The sequence below is a fragment of the Xenia sp. Carnegie-2017 genome, unplaced genomic scaffold (assembly GCF_021976095.1).
Source record: "Xenia sp. Carnegie-2017 unplaced genomic scaffold, XeniaSp_v1 HiC_scaffold_6, whole genome shotgun sequence".
In the NCBI taxonomy this organism is placed as follows: domain Eukaryota; kingdom Metazoa; phylum Cnidaria; class Anthozoa; order Malacalcyonacea; family Xeniidae; genus Xenia; species Xenia sp. Carnegie-2017.
The window spans coordinates 19,065,370-19,079,318 of NW_025813526.1; the positions used below are offsets into that span (position 1 = coordinate 19,065,370).

The 13,949-nt window shown below is 34.3% G+C and overlaps 5 long non-coding RNA genes across 6 annotated transcripts in view; 2 read left to right on the top strand and 3 right to left on the bottom strand.

Moving 5' to 3' along the window:
• The window catches only part of LOC124456826, a 36,950-nt gene extending 33,956 nt beyond the window's left edge, over positions 1–2,994 (top strand). The window contains exon 3 of the long non-coding RNA XR_006952490.1: positions 2,895–2,994. This is a non-coding gene — a long non-coding RNA (uncharacterized LOC124456826). The remainder of the gene's footprint in view (positions 1–2,894) is intronic.
• Positions 2,007–4,036, bottom strand: LOC124456827. Its single transcript, XR_006952491.1, has 3 exons — positions 3,944–4,036; positions 3,745–3,838; positions 2,007–2,758 (listed from the first exon to the last, which is right to left on the bottom strand). It is a non-coding gene; the product is annotated as an uncharacterized LOC124456827 (long non-coding RNA).
• A 397-nt stretch (positions 4,037–4,433) lies between these two features.
• LOC124456828 lies at positions 4,434–5,203 on the bottom strand. 2 transcript variants are annotated; one of them, XR_006952492.1, is made up of 3 exons: positions 5,036–5,203; positions 4,565–4,927; positions 4,434–4,491 (listed from the first exon to the last, which is right to left on the bottom strand). It is a non-coding gene; the product is annotated as an uncharacterized LOC124456828 (long non-coding RNA). The 2 variants fall into 2 exon arrangements; XR_006952493.1 differs by having other exon boundaries at positions 5,032–5,203.
• Positions 5,204–6,773: 1,570 nt separating this feature from the next.
• LOC124456668 lies at positions 6,774–7,207 on the bottom strand. The gene is made up of 2 exons (XR_006952383.1): positions 7,022–7,207; positions 6,774–6,930 (listed from the first exon to the last, which is right to left on the bottom strand). It is a non-coding gene; the product is annotated as an uncharacterized LOC124456668 (long non-coding RNA).
• Positions 7,208–9,607: 2,400 nt separating this feature from the next.
• LOC124456664 lies at positions 9,608–12,750 on the top strand. Its single transcript, XR_006952380.1, has 7 exons — positions 9,608–10,091; positions 10,245–10,364; positions 10,570–10,692; positions 10,843–10,947; positions 11,045–11,236; positions 11,311–11,661; positions 12,206–12,750. It is a non-coding gene; the product is annotated as an uncharacterized LOC124456664 (long non-coding RNA).
• The last annotated feature ends 1,199 nt before the right edge of the window (positions 12,751–13,949 follow it).

Sequence of the window (13,949 nt, forward strand, 5' to 3'; positions counted from 1 at the left end):
GAAGTTGCTTTCATTCGTTTCTGGGAAGCATGATTTTGTTTGTATCCCTTGCATTGTTTGTAAAGTGACATCTACTGGTAATGCATTCATGTGTGTCTCGACTCTAGAGCCTCGATCTGTATAAAATATTCCTATAGACTAACATACGAAAGAGTTGTGACAGAAGAAGTATAATTGCTTAGTGTCCACTATTTTGTTTTGAAACCAGCAACTGTCTGGCAAATATAGAGAGTTGAATGGTGAAAAAACAAATTTTCAGTTTTGTTTTCTTATTCATGAATAAACGGCAATATGGTTTACTTCAAACTAATTCATCAAGCAACGTTCTTAGATACCTGACGCTCGACATTTTAATCTCAACCATTTAACTGAAGCTAATTTTCTACTGTTGTGGAGATGAAAGAACTCAATAAGCGAAAACTTTTATTGCAAAGTATTCCTCCGTTTAACGATACGCATGTCGGTCATTACACATTAAAATAAAAGCGTTTCAAAAGGCAAATACTTTAAAATCCCATAGTTAAAATATTCTGTGGAAATTTCCAACGAAGAGGCGTTGTGTTTAAGTTATCCTGAAAATAAAATAACCTATTGCGATGTATTGATTGTTTTGGCTTTGCTAATTCCCATTAACATGATAAAAACAGGTAAAATTCACACTTACCGGAACAAAAATTGTCAGAACACATTTCAGTGAAGACGACATTAAACCACAATAACTGACTTTAACGACAACGAGGTCGGCAAGGTCTGACGTCAGAGTCTGTTCTATCCACTAACATGTATCCCAGAAGTAAGCATTAATATTCACCAAATCAATATCCGGTGTAATCAAGGAAAATACCCTTACATTCACTGTTATAAGTTTCAGCATTTTCTTATACTTCTTTAAAATACGCAGTAAAATTTAAAATATATCTTATTTTTACAAAAACCACTCTATATTACCTTCTCAAAATAAATCTAAATGAAACCATATTAATGTAAACGCATGTCCATTTCTGCAGACACAAATTTTTAGAAGTTAGGGGGTGGACGGTGTATTCAATGATAAGTTGACCCATTGTTTACATGATTTATGCAGGCTGTCACGTGTAGTAAAACAGACTTGTTGTCACTTGGTATGCAATGAAATTCAACATCTTTTTTAGTCCTGAATTACACCCATTTCCCCCTCACTTTCTACGACTATGTGAACTTTAACACTTCAATGACCTTTTCAGCTGTAACGTCAGTGACAATCTTCAGCAGAGTGACACATTTCCATTGTTTTTTACTGGAATATGCCAAAGTCAAGACATTTTTTGTTGCTTAAAGTAAAAGTTCTCGTAAAACTGCAATGGACTTTCTTTTCATTCTCAATGTTTACATGCTTACTTCTGGAACTGATATGTAAATTAGGGTGCGTATGTTTCTTCGTTTCCTAATCAACATATCTTAAAAGCATGTTTTATTTCGTTAATCCACTACAAACAGCGTGGGTTTTGTCATAACTTTTTTATTCTTATGTGAATTGATGAGCAGTGGCGTGTTGACAGGGGGCCATGGCCCTCCGAGGAAGGATTATATAAGGGCGCCAAACGACAAAATGGGCGCAAAATTTTTGGTTCATCCTGCATTTATAAACAGCTAAAAACAAGAAAACATGAAGCAGTAGAATCACGTGAAACAGACCAAACGTACATTCTGCAAACCATAGTGAATGCATATTTTATGTAATTATGTAGTGATGTACATAACGTTCGTATATTACTTATCTAGATTTATGTAATAGCATTAGAGAAAATAGCCAGTCCTACTTTTACACAAACCTGCTACTTAAACTTACGAACTTTACCTTAAAATTACGTAAGTATACTTAAATTTCCAGTACTTAATCAGTCTCACAATAACTGCACCAAGTTTAAGAAAACTATAAAAGCTTGCAAATAAATTGTACATAACAGAATACACACAAATGATGTAAATAATATCTTTGCTAGTCATTAAATATAATTCACAAAAACAAAATAATGTTTCAGTTTATTTTCTTACTCTTGGACACAATATTAAATATAATACAAAGCTAAAATCACTAATTGGAATGTAAAGACGTCCAATAGAAACCTTATTACAAGACTTTTACTTGATTATTTTGATGTTTCGGATTATCGGGTGAGTATAACAATAATTTTTTGTTCCCATTTTGATTTCTAACCGTATATTAATATTATAACAAGACAGAACTTAGAATCCCTTATCAGGAGCAAATACATATTTTTGCTTATCAGCTGGTGTGACTGGCGCCCTCTTTCGGCAATACTTTAACTTAGATCTTAACGCAACAGAAAACCCTAACTTCAACATTGGGTTCGCTGCTTGCCGCCAGCTTTGCGCCGGTGCTAAAGACGTCACCATGATGCTTCCTCTCGCTGACATCTTGGGCTTCGTCAAAGACATTGACTCGGCTTTCTTTGGTGTAGAGTTTACTTTGAACCTTACTTGCGACACTGCTGAAAACATACTTCATAGAGCAAATGGGGTTGGTGCTGGAAAATTTAAGATAAATCATCTTTCGCTTTGGGTTCCTTACATCAGGCTTTCAATCGAAGTGCAGACTATGATAGAAAGCAAGTTGGTCGCTGGATACACACGCACGCTATATTTCGAGCAAAATCGTATCTACCAAAAACGATTTGGCCCTAATCAGGTCATTGCATCGTGGCTTGTAACAATAAACAGTAGTGAAGAGCTACCAACTCACATTTTTGTGGCTTTCCTGAAAAAGAGCTTGATGTTAATTACACAGCTGCTAACAGCAATTACAGCAGAGTCTACATGATGTTTTAAGACGCTGCAATGAAGTACAGCGATCCAGATACAGGCTCTCAAGTAAGCTTAAGAGACTTTGCAAGCCTGTTTCCTATTTACCATTTCGATGTAAGTCATCATGCCGATGTTTTGAGAAAAAAAGAGGCAAACATTAGAATTCGTTGGACATTGAACCAAGCTTTTCGTAGCGCCATTAATGCTGGTGGCAGGAATTAGTATAACATGTTCTGCTTATGTTATTAGTTAAAAATATTTATAAGATTAATAAAATAAAAATTTTTCGACTGTTTGTATACGCAAATTGTTTTGCATGTGCACAAAAATGTCGGACATTAATAACGCAATATTTGTTAAAGCTCTCAGACCTGCCATGGAATGAGTAATCACTCAGGAATTTAAAGGCGCTGGTATTTATCTTCCTTGGTCAAGAAGTATTGAAGGTGGTAGCTTTATTGGAAATCTTATTGGAAAACTCATACCTAGGGTCACTAAACTCATACCAAAAATGTTATCGTCTCTAGGCCTAGCAGCTATATCGGGTGCTATCACCGGCAGCACGCAAAAAGCAGTTGCTGGTAGTGGTGTAGTTAGGAAAGGAGGTGCAGCTGCTAAAGGTGGTGGACGTAATAACTACACAGTTCACAGCGTTACACTTTCAACGACTCAGAAAAATAACCTGGCAAAGGCAGTCAGAGACGGAACCGGAGTGACTATACGACTTACCAAAAAAGCACTTGACGGCCTTGACTTGCTTATGCTTACTAAGACGCAAATTAAGCACATAATGGGTGCAAAACCCACAGAATCTTAGTTGGATCTAAAATTGTCTAAGAGTCAGATTACAGCCATGGTTTCATTTTATAAAGTACTAGCAATTTTTCTTGCAATAGTCACCATCATCTGTAATAAAAATAATCACTATGTGTACTTTACCTTGACAAAATACAAATGTCACTTAAGTTAGGTTCCTTCTCTTTGAGCAAATAATAATGTTCACTATCCATAGCAACAACTTCTTTTGCAGAATCTAAAGAAACACACAAACATCAATTTATTGTCTTACGAGAGAGGTTACTAAAAATTGACCTCTTTGTTTTTCGATTTAAAATCAATCTATTCAAAAAAATCCTACCAATTTTAGGCTTTTTTGCAATGGGTTGATTTCTTAGATAGCAACTTCTGGTTTAATGTCATTCAGCAAGGCTAAGTGCAACATTAGTGAAGTTTCCAAGATATGAAGCCAATCTTTTAAAGTAACTCATATCGCATGCACCAGCTCCAAATCATTGGTCCAAATCTGAAAAAATCAAGGACTCATGCTAGCTAAAGAGAAACGAATGATGTAATTTTTACATGCATTTTGACTTACATACCATATTTTTATTTATAAACTAAGATACAAACCAGCAAAATCATACCTTTAAATATGAGCTGGGTAATGAACCAAGTAATGCATCTTCGGTATAACTGAAAGCCCAAGATAAAGCTGGGTGAATTTCCATAAAACTTCCTTCAGGTATCCTTCCAGGATAGCAAGTTCATCAGTGTTTGTGATTGGTGAAAAAACAATGTCAACAATTTTAAGGAGCAACAGAAAATGCATCCACTTTTCTTCATCCCGAGGAATGGCACTGCCGAGAGCTAAATGAAGCAATTTTACAAGGCACCACATTTGTCTTGCTATAAAAAGTAAAACCAATCATTTAAATCAAGGGTGATGGTATTAATGCCTGTGACAATCACTACACCCTACCTTTTTGCTTTAAACTATTGTTTTCACTCCTCAAAGTTGTCCGGGTGATTGGTGATGGCTTGCTTTTATCATTAAAATATCCATAATCAAAAGAGTTAATTCTTTCATTAAGTTGCTCCACTGTTAAAAATTTTTCTTTAAGTCCTTCAGCAATTCTTTACATATATACTGAAGTACTCCTTCTAGTATATCATGCATTGCATCACCTGGCATGCCATCTGCTACATGAAAATACCTAGAGTTGCAAAGAATTGATCTCCTGCAAAGACCATATGCTTTACTCAGTTCTGGGTTTTCTTCAATCAGTTCACATTGGTGGTCATGACCAGCATGAGTTCGAAGTGTAAAATGTTTTTCTAAAAACTGAAAGACTTACTTTAAAGTGTATGTTTCTGGTCTGCTAAAAACCATAATAAAACATTTGATCTATGTTGAAACAGGTTAATCATGTATTATCATAAACATACATACCTTCTGCTTTATTTGTTCAGTGGTCGCCATGCATTGCCGGCATTTCAAATGTGCACCTGGACCTTCTTTGAATCCACCCATGAGTTGTGATCCAAGATTGTCTCCAGAAACCAACACAATAGTCCCAGAAAATGACATAGGTTTACCTTTAACAATGAACTGGTGACCACCATCCCCAAAAAAGAAGTGTGACAGTTAATTTTAAGCAATTTTTATCAAACTACTTACTCTGTACAATTATCAATAACAGGTAATAAGCTAAAAAACAATAAATAGGATCACTTACTTATTCAAGGTATTCAAGGTCATTCATGAAAGGCTCCAAGAGAATGTCAATGCCATATTTTTTGATAATTAGAGCTGTTGCCATAAGGAGTAGGTGAATGTTATCACACTGGGAACGATATTGAGGATCAATATTTCCAGTTGTATAGTAAACAACTCCTGTCATACAGAAATAATAGCATATGATGTAATAAAAGCTTCTTATGGCCTTTCATTGCTCATACACTTTTTTATATTTGAGTGACTGATTTAGTCAATATGATGTCATTAAACTATTACCTAACTTATGCTTTCCAGTTTCAATACCAAGGGCATTTGCAATTTCCAACTCATCATAGTAAAGCATGATTTGTAAAGCAGTCGAGTCCTTGGAGAACAGAGGATGGGTTTTGAAATACTGGCCATCGCAAACATCCTCAATCACATCATCATGTTTATGTTGCGGAAGATGACCATGGTTTAGCTGAAATTGAAATCGAAGAATGAAAATATTAAATATATTAATAAATTAAATTTATTATTAACCAGCAATGGAAATGTCTGTTGGTAGGATGGGTGCCTTCCTACCATCAGACATTTCAAATTAAAATCAGGCTATTTTCATATTTTCATGAAATAATTGGAATGTATTTTTGGAAATGTGCTCTAATAAACGCATGTCATCATTGTTTTTGCTTTCATGGAAACTAACACAGTAAAACACACATAAACTTCCTTTTATGGTTATACATAGAACATGTATTAATAATTTGCAACCCTGTTGTTGATATGGGTACTTGCAAAGATGTAGTTGTCATAGTTTGATAAACTTTCCAACATAAAAAAAACAAACAACCATGCTATTAACAATCTGACCTGTTCAAGTACTCCTTTTACATTGAGCATTTTTTCCAAGGATTTTAGCAGTGGTATGTACATGATTTCGTCATCTTTAATAACCTCTTTGTACACAGTCCTTGAACATCTTTTCACAACTCTGTGTCCAAGTTTAATTCGTCTGGTTGCTACAATTAAAATAATGATTATGCATAACAAGCACTAAAGAGCAGCTGGCTCAAATATGTTAAAAATGTCAAAAAACTTTATCCAAAAAGTCTAAACATTCTAAAAAAAGTCAAAAAACATAGAAATAAAACTTACAACTAAGCCAAAATGCTCCTCAAAATAAGCATTCTGTTTATACTTTGTGGAAATATGTTTGAATGGATTTGAGATAGCATGTCCTTCATCAAATAATTCATCAAGACCTGGCACATCATTATAATTTAATCCAGCTTTCTCTAAGCAATTTTGCAAACCGTGTTTAATTGCTTTGACTGTTCCTTGGACAAGTTCAGTGGAATCTTCTACAATGTTATCCACACATTTTTGTGTGAGCAGATTGATTTCTTTTGTTTTTAGAAGAAATTGAGCTTTTTTGTGTTCCATTGCTTGAACAGAGTCATCAAGTTCATTTCCCTGTTGAATTCATCAATTAAGAGTTCAAGGCCATCCTCATCAGGACAAAAATTGTTGTGAGTGCTACTCGCTGATTCAACGCAACATAGATCACTTGAGTTTAAGTCAACATTCGCGTGCTTTCTTCTAAGATGACTTTTGTAAGAGTTAAACTAAACAACAACTCCGTGAACGCACTGAATAAGTAAATATTTTTAACAAATAACAAACAAATCAGTGTCGTATCAAGAATCAAAAGCTTACCTTAGCGAAGGTTGAATTACATTCCGGCACTTCGCAGATAATATGCAATCTGGCATCGTGTTCATGAACAGCGACCAAATGACGCAACATTCCAGCGACAGACGTTGAAAAAAACGTTGCACATACCTGACAACACAATCGTGGCATAATTAATTGAATTATTACGAATATTCTCGCGTCACTAGTCAAGTGACAACTCCGTTACCGTTTGTTAGAGCAATAAATGAGTAAAATCAGATCAATATTAAGTGTCATTAAGTGCATTTCTTTGTCCAATTAGTTGCGAACTTGCGGCGATTGGTCGATTTGCCCACTTGACATCCCATTACGCAAAGCGGCACGTGCCTGACTGCCTGTTGCCGACATTGAGTTCTATAAGACCTGGAGGGGAAACGTCATCAAAATTACTATAAATTATTATCGCGCGGCCGCGTGGTCAAAAACATGGCGGATTTTGGTTGTCAAAGTCAGCGGAAAGACGCGGGCTCATAAAATGAAATTTTTTTCGCCCACCCGGATTTGACAACCACAATTGCGATTATATAAAATATCAATGCCAAGCACAAAGACTTTAGAAATTTTATCTTTAAAACATGCTGCAAACCTGTTTGGTATACGGATGCTGAAGTAATGCCAGAAAAGGAAACATTTCATGACACCGGTAAGCAACGAAAGATTGTGTACTATTTAAAGTGTTCAGTTTTTGTTTTAAGTCAATACTTGAAGTGTGATGGCATAAATTTTGTGAATGTTTTTACTCCTAAGTTATAATTTAAGTTATGTTTATCCAGTCTTATTTGTTCTTTACTTAATCGATTGCTAGACGAGGCAAAGCAATCAGTTCTTATCGAGATATGCATATCTTAAAACTCCTTGTTTCAACTAAGTTGAAATGGAGGATTTTTTCATGATATTTTTCTGAAAATATGAAGCAAATATTAAGGACAGAGCTGTATTGAAATCAAATGCAGTGCAGGATTAATTAATGAGCTCTTTGGTACATGTCGTACAATAAAAAATACCTGTATTAAACAGCTAGCCTGGACAATTTGACAGATTATGGACAATCTTGATGATGGTGTGTTAAGGTTTGCTTTTTGCTAAAAGTTTTATAAATGCCATCTGGTGTTTCTGTAAATGAACTGTTTGTTGTAGTAAACAGGTTAGTACATAAGAAATAAGATAAAAACTACTTTGTTCAATAATGTGCCAAATTATGCTCCTACCTTGAAATATTTGCTCAAGATAAGCTTATTATGATGACATGTAACCTTAAATATAGTACTGCATCATCTGACAAAATCCATACATTTTTCAATTACAGGTGATTAAAAATTCACATAAGATGCATTGATTGCAATGAAGTTGAATGTGGAACAAGCAAAAATTGATGGCAAAAAACTTTTTGTCTTGAAGAATTATGATATCATTTAAAAGAATAAGAGTAGCAATCTAGTAAAAGAAGCGACATCTGTTTTCAACATGAGACTTTTCCAATTATGTATAGTTTCTTTGTACAAAATACTGTTTTATATAAACTTGATTTTTAAGTCATTCACTGATATTTTTATCAAAAGATGAAAGCAAAAATTCAAAGGCATAATGTACAATTCAAAAGTTTGTCAAGTTGTTTGAACCTAAAAAAAATTAGTATAGGTAACTGCAATTTGTAAGGACACAAGAGAAAAGTAGTGCAAGAAGGTTAGCATTTTTGAGAATTAATAAGTTCTTGACATACATTACACAAGGCCATAATATTATAAATAATGACTGTACAATATCAATTATACAACATGCTAAATATCTTCACCTACATTATAATTATTTATACAGATTTGCCTTCATTCAGCAATAAGAAAAGTGTTATGTCAGAGAAACCAATGCACTTTAATTTATGAAATCGTATTTTCAATGGGAAATTAATGTAGTTCTGTTCAGTAGTAGATCCATGGTTGTCAATTACAATCCAGTTTCTAATATCTTGGCTCAAAACAGAACCAGCAACATGATTATAGAATTTCTGAATTTCGTTCTTTTGCTCTCCTAGTTCAAGATATTTTCTTCATAAGTTCTCAGTAGATTTATCAGAATATCATAATACTTTATAAGACACCCAGAATCAATTCTATTCAAGAAAGACAGTTGCACCAAGCTGTTAACAAACAGTCAAAAACACAAGTAATGCGCATGGGATTATGCATAAAGCTTAACAACACATTGACAGTGTAAAGAATGCCGTTTGATATTTATTTCTAATATAGCTAAAGCATTACTTGACAAAATATACGTTATTTTACAGTAGATTTACCTCATTTAAATGTGTGTGTCTATTTCACAAAAACCTGAAGCATTATTTTCAATATTTTATGCTTACGGTATCGTGGTTGTTTTCGCTGGTTGTTTTTATATACGCAGGAATAGAGATCCGTTTCGGGAGGGAGCGAATGTTAAAAATTTTTCTCAAAGTGGAAGTTTTGACAACCAAAATCCGCCATTACCGCCATGTTTTTGACCACGGGGTCCAGGCCCCTTTGCCCCTCCAGGTCTTATAGAGCTCAATGGTTGCCGATGTATGTAGTCGCGTGGCGTGTTTCTAAACTTCTTGTGCTGTGTTGAAGCTCATTTAAGCGTTTAAACTCTTGTATTGTGGGCAAAATGGAAATCAACAAACAATCATCTGTCGCTGACATTATTCTTTTTTTGAAAAACAACAAATTGGATGAAATTGTCGAAGATTTTAAAGGTATTGTCTCATCCTGAAATGTAGGTCGCATGTGTGAGGGTTGTTGTCTCGTGCATAAATCTAGTGTAGAAAATAATTCAAAATTAGATTTATAGATGACTTGCCTTGTTTACGTTTTGCTAGCAGGCAGATTTGGTCGAGCGCTTTTAGAGAATACCAACAGCAATAACGTAATTTCATTGACGTTTTGCTTCTTATATTTTTAAAGCTAATCAAGTCGACGGCGAGGATTTTTTCAATTTAGAACCACATGATATTTATCAGATGATTCCTCGAATAAAACTTCCCAAGAAGTTTACGTGTATTTGGAATGACGTTACTCAAAAGGTAAATTGAAGCCTTACAGGTTTTCTTTATTAAAATGGTTCAAAATACTTGGTTTGTTATTGGTTTGTTGATTATATATTTTACTGCCATGTGCTTTGATTGTGTCGTTATAAAATCACCAGAAGTAAAATTTCAGGCTTCATCTATTAACAGGGGTCATCAGCTTCAACAACACACTCTTATGTCACTTCCAACAACATCAGAACCATCAACAAGGATGTGAATCCAGACATTCCGAGTAATTCAGCTGATCAACAAGAAAATCATGATGAGGTATCAAGCAATCCAGCTTGACTTGTTTGTCTTGTAATTGTGTGGATCCAGATGAACCATTGCTCCCATTTTGCATGAAATAGCTTAAAAGCATTTAGTCTGCTTACTATATATTGTTTTGTTCATCTATGCTTTAGTTATGTTGTATTATGTTTGATGAAGAGTCATTATAAGTAGAATTTATGATTCAATCCTCTATTAACAGGGCTTGTCAGAATCAGCTTGAACAGTGCACTCGCACATCTATTCAAGCCACATAAGAACCATCAACTTGGATGTAAATGAAGACATTGTTCTTAGTACTTCAGCTGATCATCAAAATGATGAGGTATGAAGGCTGAAGCCATTATTTGTATACAATATTTGTTCTAATGCTAGTTCATAAATATACAATTTATGTAGTTCATAAATATTTTGCTGCGTTATTTCTTTACTTCTTTATGTTGTATGTTAAGGTTGAATTTTACTATTTTTTAAGAACATTGCACCAGAGAGACATCTCAAGGACAATGTTCCAAGGAGTCCCTTGACAGCTAATGTGAACAATTCCAATTGGTTGTCCAAGTTTTGTTTGCCAACAAGAGTAAGTAGCATTATAACTTAGTTTTGTACACACTACAAGCTTAATATATGTTAATAAAGATTGCCATATCATTTTAAACCATGCTGTTTGTGTTTAGTGAGAACCAGCAGTGGAGGAGGCATAAAAAAGGCAGGAACTAAATCCCAATGAAAAAAATGCATTAAAGAGGCGATTAACTTCTTCAATTTTGGCACATAATGAATCGCCAACTGTTCATGAAAGAAAACACATTGCTCTTATGTTAATTCAAAAGTATCCATTCTTAAAGGGATCATTTGGTTCTGGTCATGTAGGTTAAAAAAATCAATTATATTGCTGCATAATTCAGTTTCATAAAGTACTGTCATTGTTTTGTTTTTCCAGCAACTATGGGCAAACAAAATAGCAGACCGAGTCCTTAATATGCAAAGAAGAGCATCCCGAGCTCAAAAGCAAAGTACGCGGTGGCCCAAAGGGAAAACCTGGTAGGAAAAGTAGGAAATCAGCTTGCAATTCTCTCTCATCTCTTCCAGAAGGTGAAACAGAAGCAGCTATTGTAATTCAACAAAAGCAGTTGGTTGAAATGTTTAATATTGGCTCGCAAGACATGAGCAAGATCAATGTGTTGATGAACAATACCTTTGCTCATCGGCGTAGAGACATTTTCGTGAACAATACAAGGGCTTGGAAGCTTCTGCATGACTACCTTTTTTCAAACACACCAAGGGAGTTGAAGTAAGGTTTCATTTCTTTTTCTTATTTTTGGCTCAATTGCCAACTTTTGTCGATCATTTTATTTCTTCTATGAAGTAGAAAACTTTTGTAGTGTTATTTAATGGCATGTAGTAGAGGTTTTAAGTATTCTGTGTTTGCAAAAAATGTGCTATTTCTAATTGTGTGATTGATTTTCTTTAGCTTAGTTAAAAAGATCCTCTATATTGGTCAAATGGTCATTGATATGCACCTGAAAAAAATGCTTGTTTAATGGTAAAAACAACCAAATAAAATTGGTCAAATAAATTGGTAAATTTAACCATTTTTGTTTTTTGGTATTTTTGACCAATTTAGGAATTGGTTGTTTTGACCTATAAAAATTGTTCTTCTCAGGTGCATTCAAATGACCAATTTTTTTTGTCATTTTGACCAATTTATTTTTCCACGTATACACGTATCTATTTTTACACTGTATACACGTATATTGAGCTATGGTTAGGCAGTTGGCTCTTTTCTTTTTCGGTGCGATTATGAGCTTCCTATAATGTTGCATTGAATTTTGTAGAATGCAAAAGTGGAAATAAGGAATATTTCAAAACGTATCTTGGTCGTGCAGAACTTCTCGCTGGCTGGCAGGGAAGGTAGGATTCGAAGTTAGATGCACCTGTTATATATTTTCCCTTTCTAAGGTTTTGACAAATCGGGTCAATTTATTTTTTCGCCATTTGTTGTTATCGTCGTGTATTTAGTATTGTCGTAAATACACCACAAAGATTGCCGAAGTTAGCGAGAATTAACTTTGCCGTTTTTCCGGTTTATGGGTGATTGTTCGTAGCTAAGTAGCTATAATTGTTAAAACATGGTTTGACCATGTTCTGATTGAAATTTCGATGAAGTATTTGTATTTCAAATATTTCCAAGTTAGATTCTAAGAAACAAAAGTTTGTTTTTTGTGTGCAATATTTATGCATGCTTATTAAATTAAAAATCACTCCAACAACGGTTGGTGATCGGCTCTTTTTTGAGTTTCAATCAAAAGTTTATCGTCAGAATCGTTCACTGCATAAGGGAATAGACCGAAATTGAATTTGACAAAAAAAAATACGTTTACAACTGTAGAGCTCTAACGTCGGTGTTTCAATTCACGATCCAAGCTGTAGATTTAAATAATAAAAGCAAAGCTTGCGGACCAACTGAAAGTGCTGAAGTGATAAGACTATTTTAATATGTCTGTCTTCATATAAACTACTTATCTCTCAAAGATGACGATGTGCGCTCCGATTAGAAAAACTCGTTCCTCAACACTTTAATTTGAGTTTTTGTTTCTTTATCTTTCTTTGTATTGGTAAACGTTGGTATTTTTCTTAGAATTGCAATTACTTTTTCAAACTTTATTTTTGAATCGTATACAAAGAAATCCAGCTTGTAGAGCTAAAACTTGTCATTTACATCAACAGTTATTAATTGTTTTTGATGAGACATATTAGAAAACCGTGACTCGTCATTAGCCATAAAACACTTTCGTCGTTTTTCCCGTGATATCTTAGCGTAACCTGGAGCAAAGTGGGACACTTTTTCATTCATTGCAATGTAGCTGCACAACGAAAAACATTGTTAAGACCAAATTTGGCCGAAACAATCTTTGTCATCTGACAATTATTTGGTTGTAATTTTAAAAACAGAGTCCATCTTAAGGTCATGCTATGATCAAACTTTGCTGTATTAATCATTTCTCACATTCAAGTGTGTGATCCTTAGGTGTCTCACTTTGCTAACAATTGGAAATTAAACGAGACTTACCTTAAATCGAAGTTTAAATAAAATTCTATTAGTCATTAGCGAGGAGTGCAGGAACTGTAGGAGAGAGAGTACTGCACATGAATTGACCAGTATTTAGAGCACGAGTATTGGTACAATGGCTAGAGTGGAGGAGAGGGGATGGGGAAAAATATGGGTGGGCCTACACGTCGACGCTTGTATGACAGCTCTAAAATTTGTTAAATTATTCGCGATTCTGCAATAACGTTCGGAAAATGTATGAAATATTTGGATTTTTATTCTTGAACAAAATAACAACTTAAGTATCTGCGAACAACGATATTACAATTAACAAGTTCACAATGTCACTTGATCTGACATTTGTCATACCTACTTCATTATGCATGCAAAGCTATGTTGTTTATGTTTTTTGCGTGATGTTCATATCTTAACACTCCCTTTCGAAAAATATAAACTAATCACTATTCCTTTAAATATTTGTTACTCCCATATTAGATCTCATTCGTTGAAATACAGTTTTTCCTAATGGT